We start from the raw sequence: 17607 nt of genomic DNA, 5'->3' as shown, positions 1-17607 counted from the left end.
TATGTTCAAATATAAGTTAGTCCTAAGATTAGTCAGTGCACAGGATTTACTCTGACTTGCCAATATATGATATGATCTACTTATACATTGTAGTGTTATGTTCTTTCTAGAACATTAGCAATGTAGATAAGATCAGATGTATTTGTTACATCGAACTGAACTGATATTGACAATAGATAGGATAAGTAAACATACCTTTATTATCTATTCTAGTCATATCATTTAGTTGACCATAGGTCAATTCAATCTCAATTCTCAGTGGTTAGTATTCTAACTAATTGTATTGTTTGAGTTCTTTGACTTGTTCATTACCAGCTGACACTACGGACTAGCCCATAATTACATCTTGGAAACTCAATAGTATGATTGAGTGGGAGAGTTAATCATAGTTATGAACATCTATAGCTTCTGATGAAGAAGTGAAATGATGTTTTCCTTTTAGTTTGGTTCAAGATGCTAAATGATAGAGATCTCATTTCAGTAATTGATATTAGTTTGCTGAAATATCATTTACAAGGAACTAAGTGTTTTAAGGATAAAATACAATGAGGGGTAAAACGGTATTTTAGTCCTATCTCATTGTAGACCATCTATAGAGGATTGAGTGACAATTATGGTTGTAACTATGGATAATAAATAATGTATATATATTGCCTATAGAGTGTTCTATCAATTCAAGAGTGCAATTCTGAGTCTTTAGTAGAGTCACGAGGAATTAATCAGTTAGTAAATTTATTTGTTAAATTTATGATAACTTATTGGAGCTTGATTTCATAGGCCCATGGTCCTCACTGTACCTTAGATAAATCATCTAAATAGTCTCAATTAATTGATTTAATTATCAATTAGAATTATCAAAGTCGACCAGGTCAATTTTGGATAGTTTCACAGAGTTATATAATTTAGAGAAGAAAAAAGAAATTAGGGCAGATTTATCAATTAAGATAAATTAGTGTCTAAATTAATAAATAAGTTTAATTCAAGGTTCGAATTATAAATAATTAAATTGATAAAGGATTTAAATAATTATTTAATTAATTAAATTAATATAAAATAATACAGGTCTTGATTTTAAGTCCAATGAGCTTATAATTAAATGGGAAATTTCATGGGCCTAAAGCCCATGTGAATTTCGACCTAGGGCTGATAATTAACTATTATTTTATTGATTATTTAACTTAATAAGTAACCTAATTGAGCATATAAAAGGAATGATAAGTGAGAGTTGAAGACAAATTACAGAAAGACTTTCTAACAAAAGATCAGAAGATCTAGTCTTGATGCTCTAGGTTTTAGATTCTCTCTACACCATAAGTCTTTTTCAAAGTCTCAATATTCTCTTCTCTTCTTCTTATTGTATCTATCTCATGTGTTGAGAATTGCCCACTCTAGTCTAGGTGATTCTAAGGATACTTTGGAAGGCTGTGAAGAAAATTGAAGAACAATTCAGTTTCTTGGTGATACCTTGCGACAGAAAGGATTCAAGGGTTAGAGAAATTGAAGGAATGACTCATTCATTTCGCTGTGTATAATGTAAGTGTTCTTATTATTATTTCTTTTTTAATTCAATTTTAGAAACATGTTCTAGGTTGTCTCATATTAATTTGTTTAATATAAGATTTACATGAAAATAAACAAGATCAGGTATAAGATTTTTCCAACAACTGGCCTCAGAACCTTTGGTAATCTTTATTTTAATGCATGAACATGGTAAAAATTGAATTATTTGATTTGTTGAATAGTTGGATGGATTTCGTGTTTTTATGAAGCATATTGATTCTTATGTGATTATTAGCAAATTTTCTTATGTGATTATAAATGCTTTATTTGATATAAAACATGGTAAAAATTATTTAGAAAACATTTTTGGATTGAAAAATTACACAAAATTTTATTTTTTAAAAAAATTCGAGCTCTGGCCGTGGCCACTTTTTGTAGAGTCCGAGAACTTTACTTAGCTAAGTTAGATAGTAGTATTATAGTAATTATAGTATTATCTTTATGACTGTGGATTTTTGGTTCAGACCGGGATTTATTTGGACACTCATAGTAGTACTTGTAGATTTTCTAAGTTTAACCTATAGTTTAAGAATATTAATTTTAACCTAAGGTTTGATTAAGATGACTGATATTAAGGATAATATTTATTATACTATAAGGCTTAGATAAGAACCAATAGGATTTCAAGCACATGTTATGTATGGGTGATTAAGGATTAAGTATTTTGAGGATTAAATTTAATTAGGGTAAAGTTTGAATGCTCTAAGGTCAGTCAGCAGCTTTGAATACGTTTGAGGGCTTAGTCAAGGTTGTTTACTCAATTTGAATTAAGCTAAAAATGTGTAATTTCATGTTTAAATAATCAGCAAATGCCGATATATCGCAGCTATAAGGGGCGATATATCGCAGCACGTAGATACGGAAAACACGAAACGATGCACGTTTGCCTCGGGCATAATGGTCCAGGCGATATATCGCCTATAGGGGGCGATATATCGCCTCCTTCAGCTTATTTTGAAAAGTTTTGAAATCGTTTTCCATTCACCCCTTCAACCTCTTGATAAGTCCAGCACCTTTTTGAACGAGTCTTCAGCCTCTGCTGAACAACAATTCAAATTATTTTCACCTAAAAAGCCATTATTTTTATTCAAGTAAAATTAAGATCATTTCATTCCTAAACTCTATAAATAGGACCTAGTACCCATCCATTATTCATCTTTTGCTCTAAGTTCAGAGGCTGCAAGTTGCTAGGTGAGTGTGAGAGTGTAAACACTTGGGTGGGGAAATCATAAGCTTGATCATCATAAGCTTATCAAACACTTGGGAAAGTAAGGATTTATAGTATTTCGGTTCGAGGTTTAGATTGGTCTTACAAGTCTTCAAGGTAACCCAAACTCTAGTTCGTTTCTGTACTTTTTCTTTAAAAGTTCTCATAGTCTTCTACTTATTCTAACCTTATTCTTATTTTGGTTAGGAAATCTAAGATCTCGCACATAAGTTTTTGGTAAGTATTTTTCTCAATGGTTTAGTCCTTCCATTCCTTTCATTTATCTTCTTCTCTATACTCACTCTTTTTCAAATGGTTCTTAGGAGTGTTCCAAAGTCCCACCTCTGTCCTCTTATCCCGGTATTTTGGTAAGGAAAATAGGATAGAATTCATATGTTATATGTTTTATATGTTATCTTATGTTTTTATGTTATGAAATATGTTATGTTATGTATGTATGTAGGCTTGGGCATATGACCCATATGACTAACAAGCCCCAAATAGATTATGGGCATATGACCTACTTAGCTAGTAGGACCCCACTAATCTAATAGGCATATGACTTGTTTAGTCTATGGGACCCCAAGTAATAATGGCCATTATAGTATGTGTATGATATAAGTGTTATGTTATGTTTTTTTATGTTTCTTATGAAATTTATGTATATGAACTATGTGGTAGATTTTCCTTGCTGGGCATTAGGCTCATTCCTTTTTGTTTATATGTGCAGGAAAATAGCTATAGTGGCGGGTAAGGTTCGTGGACGCTTGGGGAATGTGTATCGGTGATGAATGGATTCAAGGAGTCGAGAGTTCGATTTCGAGGATGTATTCTTTATTTATGGTTTATGTGTATTTTCCGCACTTATTTATGTAATCTCTTTTCATTTCAATTAAGATATGTTTTCTTTTTAAAACAATGGGATCCCATATCCTGCTTTGAGTTATGTAAGTTTTAACATTGGTTTCTACAAGTTTTTAATAAAGTATGATCTTTTTCACTTATAAGTTCTATTAAAGATTAGGGTCTATGTATAGTTTTCGTTAATGGTCCAAAGTCTAGAGTAGTTGGGTCATTACACTTTTTCACAGGCCACGACCTGCGATTAATTTTTCTTAAAATTTTGGGCTCTGGCCGCAGCCATTTTTTCACAGGCCACGAGCTGCGAAGAATTTTTTCTTAAATTTTCAGGCTCTAATCGCGGCCACTTTTTCACTGGCAGCGGCTTGCGATGAATTTTTTCTTAAAATTCGAATTTTGAATGTATTTTTTTAATGGGTTAATATAAAAATATCATTTTTTTCTATTAATTGAAAATATTTTTTTAAAATATGATATTTTTGTTGTTTAATCTTTTTAATCAAATTCAAATTTAAAAATAAGTTAACTAATTAATTTTAAATATTTTTATACATTAAAATACTAAAATTAAGTTATCGGATATTAAAAATATTTTTTAATACTTGATATTTTTTTTTAAATCCAATATTTGAAGATATTAATATCTAATTATTCTATGGATTTTAATATTTAAATCATTTAAAATTTGAAATTTTGTTGACTAGATATTTTTATAGATATTTGAATTTGTTGAAGTGTTTAAGATATTTTTTCAAAAACAGCAGATGATATTTGTTTTAAAAATTTATAACTGGTTAGATTTAAGAAAAATATATCACGTTTTTCAAACCAATTAATAAAATATTTTTTAAATGAGATTTAAATTAACTTTGGCTAATTGTTGATAAATCCTATTTAAATTAAGTTAATATTTTTCAAAATGACCTAAACTAAGTTGATTGTTGATAAATGAAATTTAAATTAACTTTGGTTAATTATTGATTATTTATGGTATATGTTGTTCTATTTCTTGAAATTAGAGTGAATAGAAGTTTTATTGAGCAAATGTGATTGATTTCTACTTTATTGATAATACATAGTTTTAAGTATGGTTGTGTCTACTCCCATCCTTTCTCAACTTTTGATGGAGAAACTCACTGGAGAAAACTTCCTAAAATGGAAGCAAAACATCAACATTGTGTTGATTGGTGACAATTCCAAGTTCGTCATGACTGAGGAATCCTCAGAAGTTCCAGCTGAAGGAGCTACCAAGTCTTTGAGGGATAAGTATGAGCATTGGCAGGCGGCTACAACAAGGGGTGATAGTACATGTTAACTACTATGGTCGACACTCTCAAGACAAAGATGGAGAATGTCGAGACGACCTAGGAAATCATGGATCAGCTCAAAGACATGTTTGGTGCCAAGTCAGCGCAAAATCATTTTGAGGCCACCAAGAAATATGCCAATGCTCGGATGGCATTGTCTCAACATGTTTGTGATCACCTGATCCAGATGACCAACTACTTTCAAGAAGTTGAACTGCATGGAGCAATTATAGATGAGGAGACTTAAGTCGACTTAATCCTCAACAGTCTTTCTCCAGCTTTCCTGCCGTTCACCACCAACTATGTGTTGAATAAACTCAGGTGTTGTTTGACGCAACTCATGAACGAGCTTCAGAATTTTGAGTCTATCATGGGTGGACCAAGGGAGGAGAAAAGAAGACAACTACTACTACTGTTGTTGATTCAGCTAAGGTTGAAGCTAACCAAGCTTCATCTACAAAAGCTGGAAACAAGAGGAAAGATAGATAAAAAAAAAACCAACCCCAAGCCTGCAAAGGCTGCAAAGACGAGTGCACAACCTAGTGCATAGATGCCTAAGGGGAAGAAAAAGAAAAACAAGAAAGGAAAAGGTAAGTGTTTTCACTGCAAAGAGAGGGGGCATTGGAAACAGGATTGCCCCAAGTTTCTAGCAGCGAAAAACAAAGGTAATGATTATACTTCATTTTATCTTGGAAACATGTGTTTTGGAGAATGATAAATCATCTTGGATTATTGATTCTGTATCTACTAACCATATTTGTACCTCTTTATAGCTTCTTGAATCGTGGGAGGAAGTGGATGAAGGTGGCTTAAAGCTTAGTGTTGGGAACAGATTACGGTCCAAGCTAGAGGAAGAGCTTGCCTGAAGTTCGAAAATAAATATTTAATTTTGAAAGATGTATTTTTTATTATGGATTTTAGTACAAATTTAATTTCAATTTCCATGTTACATTTAGAACAATTTGTTATGACTTTCACAAGTTTTAATATATCTATTTCTTTCAATGGATCACAATTGTGTATTGCATGTTTGGAAAACGAGCTTTATATTCTGCGACCTAACGAACCCCTCGCTCTTAACAATGATTTATTCAAAGTAGCTAAACCTAGGGCCAATAAATGTCAAAATACTGATAACAATAACATGACGTATTTATGGCATTTGAGACTAGGTCACATTGGCTAGAATTCAAAGACTCACAAAGGACGGGCCTTTGAGGGAACTCACCTTAGGTGAATTACCTATCTACAAATCTTGTCTAGAAGGCAAACTGACCAAGCGTCCATTCTCTGCAAAGGGTGATAGGGCCAAGGAACAACTTGGACTTGTTCATTCAGATGTTTGTGGACCTATGAATGTACAAGCCAGGGGTGGTTTTGAGTATTTCGATACTTTCATTGACGATTACTCTAGATACTCATGTGTTTACCTAATGCATAAGAAATCAGAAACATTTTCAAAGTTTTAGGAATTCTTAGCTGTGGCTTAGAACTAATTAGGTAAAGCGTTAAAGATCTTGCGATCTGATAGGGGTGGAGAATATTTGGACATGCAGCTCCAAGATCATTTAACTAAACTTGGGATTTTATCACAACTTACTGCCCTAGGTACTCCGCAACAAAATGGTGTAGCGGAATGCCAGAACAGAACTTTATTGGAAATGGTTAGATGCAAGCTTAGTTATTCAACTCTGCTAACTTCATTTTGGGGACATGCAATTGAAACTGCAAACGACATTCTAAATGTCGTACCGTCGAAATCAATCCCCAAAACTCCTTTAGAACACTGGAATGGTCGTGAACCTAGCTTATGTCATTTTAGAATCTGGGGGTGTCCCGCCCACATCCTAAGGAAAAAGGAAGGAAAGCTGGAACCACGAACTGAAGTTTGCAAGTTTGTTAGCTATCCTAAAGGTACTTGAGGTGGACTTTTCTATAGTCATTCAGAAGAAAAAAAAAGTGTTTACTTCTAGGAATGCTACATTTTTGGAAAATCACAATGTCCAAAACTTCAAACTGCGTAGCAAAGTAGTTTTAGAGGAGATGGTTGAAGAATTGACTCCAACTAATGTTCCACCATCATCAACGAATATTGATGATGAAATTCGCACTCTTCATGTCCAACCGACACAAGTCGATTTAAATGAAGAAATTACCACTCTTCCTAAGCAAACTTTCACGGAGCCTCGTCGTAGTGGGAGGGTTTCTAAGAACCCAGTTCGCTATGGTTTGGATGGTGAAATCAATATGGTTGTTGGTGACACTGGTGATGATGATTTGTTGTCTTTCAAATAGGAAATGGCTAGCCCTAAAAAGGAACTATGGCTCGAAGCCATGAAATAGGAAATAGAGTCCATGTACCCAAATTCCGTGTGGGATCTTGTGGAAGCACCTAGTTACTTTAGGGCCATTGGGTGCAAGTGAATCTACAAGAAGAAAAGATGTGTTGTGGGAAATATCAAGATTTATAAAGCTCGATTAGTGGCAAAGGGTTATTCCCAAAGAGAAGGTGTGGACTATGAGGAAACTTTTAGTCCGGTAGCCATGCTCAAGTCCATTCGCATCCTCCCATCAATAGCAGCCGCTTCGACTATGAGATCTGGCAAATGGACGTCAAGACAGCTTTTTTTAATGGAATGCTTGACGAAGTCATTTATATGGATCAACCAGAAGGTTTTAAATTAGTTGGACAAGAAAGAAAAGTTTGCAAGTTGAATAGGTCTATTTATGGACTTAAGCAAGCTTCTCGTTCCTAGAACCTTAGGTTTGATGAAATAATCAAAACTTATGGCTTTAAACAAAATATTGATGAGCCTTGTGTTTACCAAATGAAGGCAAATCAAATAGTGGTATTCCTGGTTCTTTATGTAGATGATATCTTACTCATTGGAAACAATGTTAAGAAATTATCAGATGTGAAGAATTAGCTGAGCACTCAATTCCAGATGAAGGATTTGGGTGAAGCAAGTTATGTTCTAGGTATCCAGGTCATTAGGGAAAGAAAGAACATACTCTTAGCTCTATCTCAAGCAGCTTACATCGATAAAGTGCTTGAATGTTTCTCAATGACAAATTCCAAGAAAGGACATCTACCGTCTCGCCATGGAATTCATCTTTCAAAGAAGCAGTCCCCCTATACTCCTAAAGAAGAAGAAGATGCAATGAGAAAGGTTCCTTATGCATATGCAGTTGGAAGTCTAATGTATGTTATGTTGTGTACTAGACCAGATTTCTACTATATAGTGGGAGTAGTGAGCAGGTATCAGTCAAACCCAGGACCGGAACATTGGATAGCAGTTTATCATATCCTGAAGTATTTAAGGTGGGCTAGGGATTATATGTTAGTCTACAAGGGTGGTGTTCATAGTGATGTCGATGATAGGAAGTCTACTTCTGGAATGGTGTTTACTTTTGGGGTGGAGCTATGATATGGAGAAGCGTAAAGCAGTCTGCAATCTAAGATTCCACCATGGAGGCTAAGTACATAGTTGTGTCTGAAGCAACTAAGGAAATAGTTTGGCTAAAGAAGTTATATCCAGATCTTGGTGTTATTCCAGATATGGATAAATCACTTGTGTTGTTTTGTGCAACACAGGAGCGATAGCCAACTCGAAAGAACCTCGAAGTCACAAGAGGAGTAAGCATATAGAAAGGAAGTATCACATAATTCGAGAATATGTGGCCAGGGGAGATGTGAAGGTAATGAAAATTGCATCAGAACAAAATCTTGTGGATCCGTTTATGAAGACATTGTTAGAAGCTACATTTGATAAACATATCAAGGAAATGGGATTAGTATAATTAAGGCATTTGTTTCAATTAGTCCAAGGGGGAGTTTGTTGGGATTTTATGCACTAATTAAAACCAAATTTCTTTGTAATCTCATTTTATTATCAATAAAAGAATAGAAATCAATTTTTGACTTGGTCAATTACTTTGCTAACATGTTTTATTTTCATGATTATTTGTTTAATATAAACTTAAACTAAATCCCGAGCATATAGCTAATCGTTTCTATAGTGACGTAATCACAGTGGAATATAAATATGATTATATGTACAAATATAAGTTAGTCCTAAGAATAGTCATTGCACCGAATTTACTGTAACGCCCTGGATAACTAAGACCATTACACTGTGTGTTTAAAATAGTGCAGGACTTGCTAATCAAGCCATTTAACAAAAATGTGATCCTAAAATCATAAACAAGTTAGGTTTAAAAGAGTTTGTTCATAAGCGAATAATATTCATAAAAATAAATGTTTAGTATATGGGATCCCAAAAATAGGGTTTAAAGAACATATTTACAAAATTTCCAAAAGTTTTGAACAATCGAGGCCACTCTAATGGAAAAATTCACATTTTAGGTTTTCGTCCCTGTACAATCCCTCGACCGTGGCAGCCGAGCAGCTGACAATGTACACCTCACCCCCAGAGCTCTCCAACTCATGATCGATCCATCAATCATTTGCCTTTACCTGCACCGCGTAGCACCCGTGAGCCAAAGACCACCAAGAAAACCATAAAGTCATAGCACAACAAATAACGATAATCAGTAATTCATAAAACATCACCAAACACTCAGCAGTCCATAGCATTCACATAATCAGTGATAACAGTTGACAAATCAACAATCTATTATCCAAGTATTCAACATGTCATATTCATCAAATTAACTACCACTACAAGAAAAAACAGTATTCATAACACTTAAAAACTGCTAACCGGGAGTATTGATAACGCTTCTGAAAATGCTAACATAGCCCCTGTTATTAAAAGTCATGTCTCTTCTATAACAGTATTCGAATGTTATGTTCGATGTTATCTTAAACTATTCAATAACACATTTTTAGTTGCTATAATATTCAAATAATAACGTTTAGTTAAAGTATTTGGTTATAAATTTAAAGATTAATTATACTTTTTGCATAACACTTTTCAACTGTTACATTTGATCATTTTGATAGCATTTTTAGTTTGTTATATTATATAAATCATAACAATTTGTTACGCTTATAATATGTTTCTAAATCATAACATATTAAAGGTCCAGTAATAAAATTTTGTTACTTTAGTCTGGATAATATATTTTAAATTTTATTATGATAAAGATACTTATAAGGTTTTTTTAATTAAAAGATTATCATTATTGTATTTTGATAAAAAAAAATCAAAATTAATCATAAAATGTAATTCTCAATAGATTGATAAACCGTAAGTATTACATTAAACAATAACTAATTCAAACCATGAATGTGTCTACTTCATGAGATTTTAGTTCTAACTTAAGTTTGAAAACATAACATAATAAAGTTTTATAATCTTGAACATTTTTTACTTCAAAAATGAAAAACATAAACATTACAAGATACACAAAAGTAAACCATGCATGAAACTTGCTCCATCCTTCAATTCATCATCATTTGTGCACTTGTCTTTGTTGTGAGTCCGTTTGCTTAGCTACAACAAAATTTAAATAATTAATGCTTCAACTTAAAGTTAATAGTAAACTAAAAGAGTACATAAAAAAGGTTAATTACCTAATTATGAATTTATCAGATGGTCATGCAATTGTACTACCTATAGCATATTCTATAGTAGACTAACTATTGAAGGCCTCCACAGAAATGCATCATTCTTTCTCGCAAGATCTATCCCCACTTTCATAGCACTAGGCCCAAGAGGAACATGGTGAACCTCATCCTTTGGATCACTTGAAATAAAATAGCATTATGCAATAATTTCTCCAGATCCAATCAAATTTAATATTTTTCATTTGGAGCCAAATATGCGAATCTTGACACTCTAACAATATATCAATAAAACAAATTCAGCAGCAGCAAGTGATTTTATGTTGAATATTATATGTTTTAAATTTTATCATTTTCACATAATTAGTATCATAATTACTTGAGGGGAATGAACATGAGAATTTTATTGAACATTGGCATTTGATTGCTCCTCACTCTAAGCACATGTATTCTATTTACAAGTAAGATAGCAAGACATGAATTCAACATCAAAATTAAAATGGATAATTCTAGAGGTTGAAAACCCAACATCAACAATGAGTTAATAACATATACATATATAACAATGCTAGATCAATCCCCTTCAACATACTCACAAGTTCATCAACAATGAGTTAATAACATATACATATATAACCATGCTAGATCAATCCCCTTCAACATACTCACAAGTTCAACACCGCATAAAATTTGTTGGTGAAGAAATTTTATCTAAAGTAAGAAAAAAATTCAAGAGTTAAAAGGGACTGTGGAATTGTTATTGAAATTTGCATGAGGTTTACTTTTTCTTTTTGGGCATGATCTATGATAGTGCCTACTGAAATCACTTCTTAACCCTGTAATCCATATGCATATTACAAAGATTTGTGAGGGTAATAATTAATGTGTAAAAGCGAACTTTATTTTTACATTATTTGAAGATGTCTTATATATAAAGTTGTTTGTGTTTATTGACTTCCTCTAGATTGCATAAAGATAGAGCTTTTCAATTTAATGTTCTCTATGTGCAAAAAAACTTGAAAGTTACACTAGTACCAATTAATAAAATACTATACCTGCGTTTCGCCTTAGTTGAGGAAAACGCTTCGATTCTATATAAAATCAGAAAACATTTCAGCCATATTTATTAACCAAACATCTACCATTATCAATTCAAAATATTCAAACAACACACAAATTCTCTTCCTTATCTCGCCGCAGCACACAAATTTCTCAGATCCTACTTCACTAGGACACACAAGTTCTCAACCTTCCGTTATCACCGCAATACACAATAATAATCTCAAGACCTACTTCACTATGGATGAATATCTAAGATATTCAAACTCCTCTAACATTTGCAAAATATTTTAACAAAAATAAAAGAGAACATACCTCTTGCCAACTGTTGTAAATAAAGTTTCCTTCCAATGTGAAATCCAATGAAGCCACTAAAATGAAAGAAAAATTACATACCAATTAATAAACTATTAACATCATTGGACCTTTAATTAGGAGTCATAATTAAAAAAAATTATGACTCTTACAACCAAGAAACTATCCAAACCCACTACAGAGTCCTTAGAAACTAGAGCTCACAAAAGAAAAAGAACAACAAAACTCTTTAATACAATGACAAGAGGCAGCAAAAAACCAAAAACAGTTTGTATGCCAATTTAAAAGGATGAAAAAAATCAAATTTATTATTAATACAAATATGGGAAATGATAAATCCATGAAAGTGTGTTCTATCTTGAGCATATTCTCTACAATAATGAATACCTTGAAAGTGAAAAAATAGCCCAATGAAACAAACCTAGCTGAGATGAAAATATGAGATCCCTTTATAAATGTCTCAGTTCCCTAAAGTTGCTTGTCTTCTTTTCTGAATTTCTGCAAGAGTCCAAAGAAATTTAAAAACTTTTGTGTAGAGAACCCAAAATATCAAAAAGTCATGTCACAGTTATCTCATATTGAAAGAACAACATGCTTATAAGATCAAAATAAAAATTACATGAACAAAAATTACATAGAATGAGTTTCATGGATTAACATGTGTGTTTTACTTGTAATTTTTATCAAACATGTGGTATACCATATAGTTATTATCATGCTCAAATTGATTGATTTATTTATTTATACAATCTAGCCATGAATTATTTAATTTATATAGAGAAAGAGTATAGAGAAAACACAGCCAACTAGCTCAAATGATCAGCAAGAAATTAATGTTACAATTATGTGAGAAGAGGATCATAATTATCTGATAAGAAAATTTATTAATGTTTTTTTCCTACATACATAATCCCTGAAAACCAATTATGAAATAAAAAATACTAAGTGCATTATAATAAATTAAAATATTCAATTTGAGATTTCAAATTTCAAATTTTCTACACAACCATGTTATGCATTATATAAGGAATGTTATATTATATACTTTTATAATGCATTAAATTGAGATTGAATCACTAACAAAGACAAATTTTGATGTAACCAGCTGAGAAAAGTGCTATAGGCCAAGCAGAAAATTGCTATAAGCCAAGCTGACAAATTCAGAAGCACAAAATATTGGATGTAACCAGCTGAGAAAAGTGCTAATTAGTAGAAAATAAGTACTATAGGCCAAGCAGAAACCAAAATTGTTTAATAAGGATGATTATTACTTTAGTTTTTGTATGTGTCAACTGTAGAGCATCATGCATATGCATGCAACTTAAATAAATGAAGGTAAGTTCGTTGAATAGTATCACAAAATATCAAAATACAAAATATTTTTTATTGATAATAATTGCATTAAATTGAGTAACATCTAGGATCAGTATTGATGTTAGAGACATAGCTAAGATGTGAACAATAAAAACACTAAGTGCCACTATAATAAATAAGAGTTCAAGCAAGAATTAATACTGAAAATTTCTTAGGATCGCCACCATAGATCACTTATCTTAGCTAGCTAGTCTATTAATGACATGAACAAGCTTAGACAGGCCTAAAACTCCAACAGTATTGGTCTTACAAAGTATCACTCACTTTTGATTTCTATATATTAGTACTCACACTATAAATATGCAGTTAAGCAATTATAATATAATAATCCATAAAATCTGAAAGCAAAATAGAGGTGGTTTGTGATGAATGACGAATTTTAAATCTGTTTATGGTATGTAGTATACGAAATGATAGTTATAACAACAATCAAAATTGATCATCGTGATTAGACTTCTAAGATCCAAAAAACTCAAAATATTCTCCTATCTCTTCCTTCTTCTAAGCTCATGTTATGGAAGAAAGATGTATCTATATAACCTCTAACCATGAAAAAGTTTCAATATAGATAGTAGAACAAAGTGATAGTAATGATTATATATCTCTCTAAAACCAAAAACAAAAAGCAGCGAAAAGAAAAACAGTAACAAGATACACAGTTTCACTTCAATCAAATTAATCAATTAAACTCGTCAAACTATAAACAACACAAGATTAAAGAAACAATCAAACCCTTCCAAACAAAATTTTCTGCAAAAAATAATGCATAAATATTTAAAGTAATAAATGATAAAGAGGTGCTTACATTCCTTTAGTATACAATCAGACACGCAATTAGATAATAATTCATATAGAAAGGACAAACATTCATGATTCAGAAGAGTAGAATATTGGATGTAACTAGATGAGAGAAGAGCTAATTAGCAGAAAATAAGTATAGGCCAAACAACAGAATAACTACTACAGTTCAGAAAATAACTACAAAATAAGTATAGGCCAAACAACACAAATATACATATATACTCGTCCAATCGGATCGAAAGAGTGTGTGAAAACTGAACGGGACCTATTCTTGGAAGAGAAACTGTTGCGGAAGCAGCTTGGGAAGAAGAAGAACCACAATTAGTGGCATCAGAAGCTTGGGCCATTGATGAAGAATCGAAGAGAGCAACAAAGTTCAAATAAAGGGCACTGATACCATATTAAGATTTCAGAGAAAGAAAGAATAGCTGGAAAATGAACTTGTATATATATACACAACATACATAGTAAGTACTGATGAACCATTAATAGCCAAGAACATGGTTTTGGCTTCTTTGAATGAAAGAGTAATTTATTTTTCAATAACAATGACGTAGTTGCGAGTACTAGAAATAAATTTATCTGGTTCGACACTTTCTATGCCATCGATTGCTTAATTTGTCAGATATTAATTATTGCAGAAAGGTTTATGCTTGGACTGATTCTTTAATTAAATTTCATGTCGCTGTCTACAAGACTAGCAATTTATATTTCAAGTATTTTTAAAAGAACGTGTCAAAGTGAAACTTCTTTTGATGTATATTTTTTTCCTCATTTGAGTATTTTCTTCTCAAATTTTTAATAATATATCTCAATTATTTAGTCCATATGATCTTTTGTTTCTACTAGTATCATTTTCCTGTAGTATTACTAGCCCACCCACTGAATAAGGTTGTACTTTTTTTAAACAATGCAGTTAATTACAGTAAAACCTCTATATAGTCATTAAGTAACACTTATTTTTATAATTTTGTAGTGTACTAATAATGTATCAAAAATACCAAAAATATGTTAGTCTCGAAGAACAGTTCCAAGAATGAGTATGCAAAGCATATTATTAGATGAATAAAAGGAAAATCTCATGCAGTAGAAAAGAATTTTGTATTTAGTTAAGTGTGCTCTGTAGAAGTGTTTTTTTAACAAACACAAATAAAACCCAACAAAGAGAGAAGAGAATGAATATGGAAATGTCTTGTTATATAAAAATGAGATATATATATTTTATATCCATAGATTTATAACAAACCACTCCTTAAAAGGTTAAAGAGTGGAATTTTCATACGTTTGGAGAGATTTTACAATTACTTGCATGATAATTTGTTCACATCAGAGACCAAGTCTTGCTCAAATTTGAAGATTGAGTGAACTTGAGCAAAAGCTGTCTTTTGATTTACATAATAAAAAAACTATACCAAATGCCCTTTCGTGTTATCACCTAGTCCATGAAGCTTTAATCTCTAACTAAACATATTATAAAAATAATAATAATAAACAAAAGTAAAATCCAACTTTAAGATAAAACTTGCTCAATAAGGATTTTCTCTAGTAAAAATGGTGCCTAAATGTCCAACTTAAACACAGAGTTCTCTGATATGACATGACCATTAACAGAATCAGAAGAAAGGGAAATTAAGTATTAACAAGTAAAACATTTAATTAAAAAGAAAGCCAGAAAATAAATTGAGGCACTGTGTGATATACTCAAAATCACCAACTCAAGTTGAAAGTTCCTTTCTAGAGGCAAAATCTAGTTGAAGCTACATGTCGATTTCATCACAATATTAGTAACAAAACCATTATTGACCAAAAATTTACCAACTCTTTCATGAGTAATTTATTGATCTTACTGATTAAGAGGAATCAACTCCTTTTATACAGAGGAGAAGTTAGAAACTACCAAAGCTAACAAAGTTGTTAAGAAACAGTAAAACAGATTAACAACTTTAACAAACTTAGAACTAACTCCTTAACAAGGCCAAACAACACAAATATACATATATATATATACATTGATGATATGATATGAGATTGAAATCTAAGTAAAAAATTACCTCACAGTTACGAATACTCTGGCCTGGGTTCTTGCTTCCAGCAAGAGAGATAGCAAGCGCGCGACTCGTGAGGGAGATGCCTGGGTTCTTGCTCCAGTAGGAGAGATAGTAGCTTGAGAGAGCAGGCAAGACTCGCTTGTGGGAGAAGGAGCTGCTTTTGGGTTCCTGCTCCAGCGATTCAGGAATGGAGATGAGAGACTTACTGGATGGGCAGAGGAGGCGGCTGGGACTAGTTCAGGTAGATGAGGATTAGGGATTCAGATGATTACGGGATGGGGATGTGTTTATTTGCCTTTTCATTTTTCATTTTTATTTTCGTGTATTAAGTTTCATTTGGTGCTTCATTTTAGCGCGTAGCTTTTTTCTTTTTATTTATTTTTATTCCGTGTTATTTCCTTTGTTTTTTATATATGGAACCATGTTTTTTTTGTATGGGACTGTGTTACTTATTTTATTGATAACATTTTGAATATATGATATTTATTTACCGTAATATATGCTAAAAAATGTTGTAGTGTACAGTAAACATATCATACAATATACAGGCTCAACGCTCTTAGGCCGCACCCTCAGTTAAAGTCACTGTCTTCGGCTCACTTAGGCCAAGCCCAATGTTCAACCCACTAACTCTGGCTCACTTAGGCCAAGCTCAGTGATTATTTAATTAATCTCAGCTACCAGTGCCCGAGTCGCGTCCTTGTGTGCCAATATTAATTCTAGCACTCTTAGGTCGTTTATATCATACCCACATGGCATAATACCACCATACAATATTGCATACAAATATAGAGAACTCTTAGTCCCAACTTATCCACATAAAAGGGTGCAGTTTTCTTACCTTTAATTTCCGAGCAGAGAAAGTAAAGCGGTTCCGAGCACGATCCCTAGCTCTGAGCCTTGGCGAAAAACCTAGTCACAATCCATAAATGGTACTTTGACAAGCTTAAATTTCAAAGGAAAATCCCAGGACCAAACTCACGCTCTTGGGAACTCTAATTCCACCAAACGAAGTGGTGAAACCGTCCCCCCGAGCCCCTAGAAAAACCCTAAAAAGTTCCTAAAAACCAAGTTCTAGAGGAAGGGTAGCACTAAAGCGCTACCTATAGGGCGCTACAGCGTAAAAATAGAACCAAAAAGCCCCCCAGAAAAGCAGTCTAGCGCTATAGCGCTCCCCACCTAAAGCTAAGCGCTGCAACCTGACCTGCGAATTTCTGGGTTTGCTCTTCGAATTTTCCCTAGCCAAAGCTCTAAAAATCCATCCCTCAAGACCTCCAAACAAAAAATTAACCACATAAATCACTATAGCTCATCCAAAACGACACAATAGCATCAAAACTTAGCTAAAAACCTCACCAAGCACAAAAATCAAAATTTGAGCTTTGAAGCTCAAGAATCCTAACTAAAAACCAGAAAAACTTCTCAGAACATTAAAGAAATCCTTACCTTAGAGAGGGATTCGACCCTAGGTTGCCTCCAATACTATTCCAATCTTTAACTCCTCAGATTCCCAAGCTTAAGTCCTTAAAACTCCATCCCAAAACC

General features: G+C 32.6%; 1 long non-coding RNA gene across 2 annotated transcripts; it reads right to left on the bottom strand.

The window, feature by feature from the left end:
- Window positions 1-10117: 10117 nt before the first annotated feature.
- Window positions 10118-16787, bottom strand: LOC133777896 (uncharacterized). Of its 2 annotated transcripts, XR_009868902.1 has the most exons (5): window positions 16066-16787; window positions 12261-12337; window positions 11840-11895; window positions 10475-10737; window positions 10118-10394 (listed from the first exon to the last, which is right to left on the bottom strand). It is a non-coding gene; the product is annotated as an uncharacterized LOC133777896 (long non-coding RNA). The 2 variants fall into 2 exon arrangements; XR_009868901.1 differs by lacking the exon at window positions 10475-10737 and having other exon boundaries at window positions 12227-12337; window positions 16066-16786.
- Window positions 16788-17607: the final 820 nt, after the last annotated feature.

This window comes from Humulus lupulus, chromosome 5, assembly GCF_963169125.1.
Source record: "Humulus lupulus chromosome 5, drHumLupu1.1, whole genome shotgun sequence".
Taxonomy (NCBI): Eukaryota; Viridiplantae; Streptophyta; class Magnoliopsida; order Rosales; family Cannabaceae; genus Humulus; species Humulus lupulus.
The sequence above is the reverse complement of the archived record's forward strand: the minus strand, read 5'-3'. Positions and strand labels throughout refer to the sequence as shown.